Source organism: Rhinolophus hipposideros, assembly GCF_964194185.1.
Source record: "Rhinolophus hipposideros genome assembly, chromosome: 22".
NCBI classification, from domain to species: Eukaryota; Metazoa; Chordata; class Mammalia; order Chiroptera; family Rhinolophidae; genus Rhinolophus; species Rhinolophus hipposideros.
Genome location: NC_138068.1, coordinates 44478895 through 44487060, shown reverse-complemented (window position 1 = coordinate 44487060; position 8166 = coordinate 44478895).

The window sequence follows — 8166 nt, the reverse complement described above, 5'->3', positions numbered from 1 at the left end:
CCTGGAGAAATACACTGTTCCCCAATACAGTGGTACCTCAGTTTTCGAACGTAATCTGTTCCAGAAGACCGTTCGAGTTCTGAAATGTTCGAAAACAGCCGACAGCTAGGCCTCAGGTTCTTGCACTCAGCAGAAGCCACGTGACATGTTCGACTTCTGAGGCATGTTCGAAAACCGAAGCATTTACTTCTGGGTTTACTGCATTCTTAAACTGAAATGTTCATCAACGGAGACGTTCGAAAACCGAGGTACTACTGTATTCCCCAATAAAATTAAAAAAAAAAAAAAGAAAACAACTGCAGAAAGGACCCAAGATCTTACAATTGCCCCTACAATTTCAGAGAAGGGAGAACAAGGGGTGGGGGGAGGTCTGGTTTGTGAGATTAGCTGCTTGGGGTTTTTTTGTTTTGTTTTGTTTTTTTGTTTTTTAGTTTTAGGTGTACAAAACAATGTAATAGTTAGACATTTGTACTCCTCACAAAGTGATAACCCCCCTCCCCCAATCTACTACCCCTCTGCCATCATATGTAACTGTTACAGTTCCACTGACTCTATTCCTTATACTGTATTCCACATTCTGTGAATATATATATATATATATGTATATATATATGCATATGTATACATATATATAAAATTATAGTTGTCATTCATTATTATTCAGCTTCACCTTCAGGTGTACACTGCAGTGGTCAGACATCTACACTATACATGAAGTGGACTCCCTAATAAGACAGTGTCCATCAAATACCCTACAAAATCTTTACAACATTATTGATTATATTTCCCAAACTGTCTTTCGTATCCCAGTGGCAATCTTGTGGTTACCAATTGTGCTTTCTAATCCCCTCACCTTCTCCCTCATCCCCACCCCCCTACCATCTAGCAACCCTCAGTTTTTTCTCTGCTTCTCTGAGAGTGTTTCTGACTAGTTTGTTCATTTATTCTCTTCTTTAGATTCCACATATAAGTGAGATCGTATGGCATTTGTCTTTCTCTATTTGACTTATTTCACTTACCATGATGTTCTCTAGGTCTATCCATATCGTTGCAAATGGTAAGATTTCATTCCTCTTTATGGCCAAGCAATACTCCATTAAAAATGCCTTTTTTGGGTAATCAGTTGGCTAAGTGGTTAGAGTGCGGTGCTCATAACACCAAGGTCACCAGTTTGAGTCCCACGTGGACCAGTGAGCTGCGCCCTCCACAACTAGATTGAAAAACCATGACTTGACATGGAGATGATAGGTCCTGGAAAAACACACTATTTCCTAATTTTAAAAAACAAACAGCCTTTTTTCTTCAGTTACTTCCCCCTCACACATTCCTGGTTGTAAGTGGATTAGAATACGGGTGGATTCCCTTTTTCTCTGAACTATCAGTTTAATTCCCTTCTTTTCAGACTCTATCATAAAGACTTATACATAAGAAATTTAATCCTATTTCCCAGACCTCTAACAGAGCAATTTCAGTTGCAAAATAGTACAAGATCTGACAATTAAATTCAGGAACTTGTTGCAACGATGTTGCTAACCTTTTTTGATATCAGAGGGATTATCCATTATGAATTTGTACCAACTGGACAAACAGTTAACCACATTTACTATTTGAAAGTGCTGAAAAGGCTGCGTGAAACAGTTAGACGACCTGAACTTTTCACCAACAATTCATGGCTCTTGCATCACAATAATGAACCAGCTCACAAAGCATTGTCTGTGCCAGAGTTTTTAACCAGTAAACATATAACTGTATTGGAACACCCTGCCTACTCACCTGATCTGGCCCCCAATGACTTCTTTCTTTACCCAAAGATAAAGGAAATATTGAAAGGAAGACATTTTGATGACATTCAGGACATCAAGTGTAATACGACAACAGCTCTGATGGCATTCCAGAAAATTTCCAAAATTTCTTTGAAAGGTGGAGTCCTTTGAAAGTGACCATAGTGATATTCAGCAATGAGGCATGTAACACTTTTCCTAGGATGAGTTCACAAACTTAATTATCTGACCTCTGATGTACCACCTCCTCTTTATCCATTCTTCCAATGATAGACACCCAAGCTACCTCCACATCTTGGCCATTGTAAATAATGCTGTAATAAATATGTGGATGCCCAGGTCCCCTTGAGGCAACATTTTGGGTTTCTTCAGATAAATACCTTGAAGTGGGATTAGTGGATCCCTCACTGTCTCTGCTTATAGCCTTTGTTTTAAAGTTTATTTTGTCTGGTATAAGTATTGCTATCTCATCTTTTTTAGTTTGTTATTTTTTGTTTCCATTTTCATGTAGTATCTTTTTCTATCCCTTTACTTTCTGTCTGTGGGTGCCTTTCAATCTGAAGTGAGTCTCTTGTAGGAAGCATATGTAAGGGTTTTGTTTTCTTATCCATTCAGTCCTCCTGTGTCTTTTGATTGGAGCATTTAATCCACTTACATTGAAAGTAATTGTTAATAGATATGTAGCTATTGTCATTTTATTATTCATAATTTTGATTTTTTTTCATCTTAAAGAAGTCCCTCTAACATTCTTTGTAATACTGGTTTGGTGGTGCTGAACTCCTTTAGCTATTTCTTCTCTGGGAAGCTCTTTATCTGTCCTGTGATTTTAAATGATAACCTTGCTGGATAGAGTAATCTTGGTTGTAGGTCCTGGTTTTCATCACATTGAATATTTCATACCAATCCCTTCTGGCCTGCAAATTTTCTGTTGAGAAATCAGCTGACAATCTTATGAGGGCTCTCTTATAAGTTACTAGTCACCTTTCCCTTCCTGCTTTTAGGATTCTCTCTTTGGTCTTTAACCTTTGCCATTTTAATTATAATGTGTCTTGGTGTAGGCCTGTTTGGATTCATCCTCTTTGGGACTCTCTGTTGTTGTTGTTGTTGTTGTTGTTCTTCTTCTTCTTTCTTCTTTTAAAGTAGGGTGCATCTCACAGTGGCCCATGAGGGGATCAAACCGGCAACCTTGGTGCTAGCAGCACCACGCTCTAACCAACTGAGCTAACCAATCACCCCCTATCTGCACTTTTTGAACTTGTACATCTATTACCTTCACCAAGTTACAAAAGTTTGCAGTCATTATTTCCTCAAATAGGTTCTCAATCCTTTGCTTTCTCTCTTCTCCTTCTGGTACCCCAGGATACAAATATTGTTATGCTTGGTGTTATCCCATAGGTCTCTTAAACTAGCCTCTTATTTTTACTTTATTATTATTTTTTTTTGGTGTTCTGATTGGGTGCTTTCTGTTCCCTTGTCTTCAAAATGGTGATTCAATCCTCTGCTTCATCTAATTTGCTGGTGATTCCTTCTAGTGCATTCTTTTTTCAATTTTATTTTATTTTAATTTAAAAACAATTTTATTGGGGAATATTGGGGAACAATGTGTTTTTCCAGGCCTTCTAGTGCATTCTTCATTTCAGTTATTATATCCTTCACTTCTGACTAGTTCATTTTCATGGTTTATATGTCCTTTTTTACAAGTATGGACATTTAAGTTCTTGAACTCATCCTAGAAAAAGTTCTACATACTTCATTGATGAATATCACTGTGATAGCCTTAGAAGTACTCCCCTTGGGAAACTATGCACTAATGCCAGTACCTAGTCCACACTTCAAAACAATTTTGGAACTCTTTCTGGAATGGCTATCAGAGCTTTCATCGTATTACCCTTGATGCCCTGAATGTTGTCAAAATGTCTTCCTTTCAATATTTCCTTTATCTTTGGGTAAAGAAAGAAGTCATTGGGGGCCACATCAGGTGAGTAGGGAGGGTGTTCTAATACAGTTATTTGTTTACTGGCTCAAAACTCCTTCACAGATGGTGCCATGTGAGCTGGTGCATTGTCGTGATGCAAGAGCCATGAATCGTTGGAGAAAATTTCAGGTCGTTTTTGTCTGACTTTTTCACTCAGACTTTTCAGGACTTCCAAATAGTAAACTTGGTTAACTGTTTGTCCAGTTGGAACAAATTTATAATGAATAATCCCACTGATATCGAAAATGGTTGGCAACATCATTGCAATAAAGTTTGCGAACTTAATTGTCAGACCTTACATGCTTGCTATCTCTTTATTGAAATTTTCACTAAGTTCCTCGAGTATCCTTGTAACCATTGTCTTGAAATTTGTATGTATCTTGTAGGTTGCTTGTCTCCATTTCGTTTAGTTCTTTTTCTGGAATTTTCTCCTATTCTTTCATTTGGGACACATTTCTTTGTTTCCTCATTTTGGCTGCATCTCTGTATTTGTTTCTTTGTATTATGTCTCCCAGTCTTAGCTGGGTAGCCTTATGTAGTAGGTGTCCTGTGGGGCTCTGGCACTGTCTCCCTGTTCACTGGCTTTGGGTGCTCCAGGAGTGTCTCTTGTGTTGGTTGTGTGTGCCCTTCTGTTATAGTTGAGCATTGATTGCTATTGGCACATGGGGGGCGGGGATCGACCCTCAGGCTTATTGGCTTTGGGATTTGGAGATGCATTTTTGTTAAGGGGAAAAGTAATTTTGTCCTAAAGTAGAATGACTAATTATTTCAGAGTGAGAAAGAGAAAAACATAGGACAAAGCCTCAATGGATATAAAAACATTGTAGATGGTTTGAGGCAAGGATTCTTCAGAAAAGAAAATTATGTGTGGTCAAGCTGGCTAAGATTGGAATACATTTATTTAAGTTTTTAAAGCATGAGTTTTAGTATCAAAAATACACTGGGGTGAAAAATTAGTGTTTTGTTTTCTCTCTGTTAAACAATAAACCTTTGACTATTTCCTTGATGAGCAGGGAGGTGTTTGTGCTATTGCTAATCCCTCTTTTACTTGGATAAATACTTCTGGGAATGTTGAGATACAATTGTATAACATAGTTAAGTAAGACACTTGGGTTATGCAGTTTAAGCCTAACCCTGTATCATTGTTTGAACTGTTTGATTTCAGCTGGTTTGGATTATAGGGATTTTGGCTTTGAGTGCATTCCAAACTTTGGGTATTATTCTTGTTATAGAATTCATTGTAGTCTCCCTGGTGTGCTATATTCTCTCAAAGGTCTTAAATACATGTTCACAACTGCTGGCCAACTGACAGATGATCTCACTGAAATTGGAACGCCAAAGGAAGGAAAGATGAAGAAAATGGCCATCTATAACAATATGAACACAACTCTGTGACCTGTGAATACTACACAGAGAAGTCCATCAAGGTGTTGTCAGGTTTTGTTTTTCTTGAAGCCTCTCTCCTTGGCTTGCAAATTACTGTTTTCTCTCTGTGTCCTCACATGGCCTTTCCTCTCTCTGTGTACACACACACACACACACACACACACACACACACACACACACACACACACGAAGCTCTGACAATTAAGTTCGCGAACTTGCCACCATGCGCTTACGTTGGCAGTACTGTACAAATAGCTTGGTAAGGTTTCATAACCTTGGTATATCAGTGTCTCACAGCTGTGTTCATGTTGACATATGGCTGTGTCTTGCTGAGTGGCATTCATTATTGTTGTTGCTTGTTTTTGTGTGTCATCGTGAGAATATCTGAGTTTGAATTAGAACAATGATTCCTTGTTAAACTTGGCAAGAGTGGAAGTGAAATCAGGAACGGGTTAGTCCAAATTTATGAAGATAATGCCATGAAGAAAACGGGAGTGTACAAATGGATTAAATGTTTTTCTGAGGGGAGAGAATGTGTCACTGATGAAAAGAGGTCAGGGTGGCCAGTAACAAGCAGAACTGACAAAAACATTGCAAAAATTCATCAAATTGTGTGTCAAATTTGTCAGTTGACTGTGAGAAGCATATCAGACCAAGTAAACGTCGATAGAGAAACAGTTAGGAAAATCCTAACTGAAAATCTTGGCATGAGAAAGGTGTGTGCAAAAATGGTCCCGTCCCAAAGGAGCTCACTGATCAACAAAGGCAAAGGACAGTCAAAGTTTGCCAAGACCTTTTGGAGAGGCAAGACGATATTTTGGGCCATGTTATCACTGGTGATGAAACATGGGTGTACCAATACAACCCTGAAACAAAGCGTCAAAATGCACAATGGAAGTAAGCCAATTCTCCATGACCAAAAATGTTCCATCAGTCGAAATCAAGAGTCAAAACGATGTTGCTAACCTGTTTTGATATCAGAGGGATTTTTCATTATGAATTTGTACCAACTGGACAAACAGTTAACCAAGTTTACTATTTGGAAGTGTGAAAAAGTTGTATGGAAAAGTTAGACAAAAACGACCTGAACTTTTCTCCAACAATTCATGGCTTTTGCATCATGACAATGCACCAGCTCACATGGCACCTTCTGTGAGGGAGTTTTGAGCCAGTAAACAAATAACTGTATTGGAACACCCTCCCTACTCACCTGATCTGGCCCCCAGTGACTTCTTTCTTTACCCAAAGATAAAGGAAATATTGAAAGGAAGACATTTTGACAACATTCAGGGCATCAAGGGTAATACGATGACAGCTCTGATGGCCATTCCAGAAAAAGAGTTCCAAAATTGCTTTGAAGTGTGGACTAGCTGCTGGCGTTGGTACATAGTTTCCCAAGGGGAGTCCTTTGAAGGTGACCATAGTGATAGTCAGCAATTAGGTATTGTAGCACCTTTTCTAGGATGAGTTTGCTACCTTAATTGTCAGACCTTGTATATCTGTTGTCTCTTCCTCTTCTTATGAGGCTACCAGTGCTTGTGGATTAAGGCCCCACTATTATGACCTCATTTAACCATAATTACATTTTTCATGACCCTATCTTAAAATATAGTCACTTTAGCAGTTAGGGCTTCAACATATGATATTTGGGTGGGACACAATTCAGTCTCTAACACCTCTGGTCGCCTGCAGTTCCCTCACCCTTTTTCTCCTTACATGCCTACTTCTTTCTGTTCTCTCACCACAGATCCACTTTCTAGTTTTCTGTGGCCTTCCCTCATTCTTCCTTTTAAGAGTTCGCTCTGCAGAAGTGAGATGTGCTGAGTTCACACGCCAAGAGCCCTGTGCTTTCGCCCAGATCTGTTTGCTCGGCGTGATGGCCATGGTCTTCCTGTGCATAACCCCCCTGGGTTTTCCACAGCGCACCCCGCTGTGCACCCTGGCCTACTTGGCTCGCCCTTAGACCAGTCCGGCCCCTGTGGGCATTCACGAGTGGAGCCCCGAGCCAGAGCCTTTGAGTCACAAATTGTGGGATGAATCTGACCTGTGCAGTTGGGCTCACTTGGTGGCTGCCAACCCACCAGCCAGAGAAATTGAGAGAAAAGGCCAAGGATAAGAGCTCCTTTAAAAAGGAGCTATGGCGGGTCAGAGGAAATGACTGGCAGAGAAACAAGTGGCACCCCTGGTCTGCATCTTAAAAGAGATTCCCAGCTTTTCTGTCTGCCCCTCTCTCAGTCTGTGTCTGTCTCTTTCCCTCTCTGTCTCTCACCCAATAAAGAACTATATGTTTTCCACATTGTTCTTATTCAGCTACCACTACACACACACACACACACACACACACACACACACACACACACCAGCACTCCCCACATTAACACAATAGCACTAGACACACTGACACCCAGCAACCTAACATACACACTAAGCACACACACACCTGACTAGGCACACCCCGCACTACCTACACACCCTGCCATCCACAGCTCCACTTTACGGACACCCCAATAAGCACACACCTAATCGCTGTCACACCTACGCATGCAATCCCACTCCTCACGTACATCCTGCTCCTGACACACACAGCTTCATCACATACACACCCCACCACTCACACATAATTCCACTAAACACACCTCACTACTAAGTACACACCTCACGACTCACAAACACCCATTACTCTCTTACATGCAAACACACATCACTAATAAGCACTCACTACACACACAGCTCCACATAAGTATATCACAATACTCAGCAGAGTACTCACACACACAGTCCGTCATACAACCCCAGTACATAGACACGTATTCCCTTACACACCATTATACACACCCCACTACTTACATTTATACATGCACACAGGCCCACTAGACCCACTCTCCCAAACATACAGCCATGCACACATGTCCACAAGACACTCTACACACACTCCCCACCACCAATCACACACATCCACCACACACAGACCTCACTATGCACACACATATACATCCCTTCTACACATACGTAGGGTGTGTATGC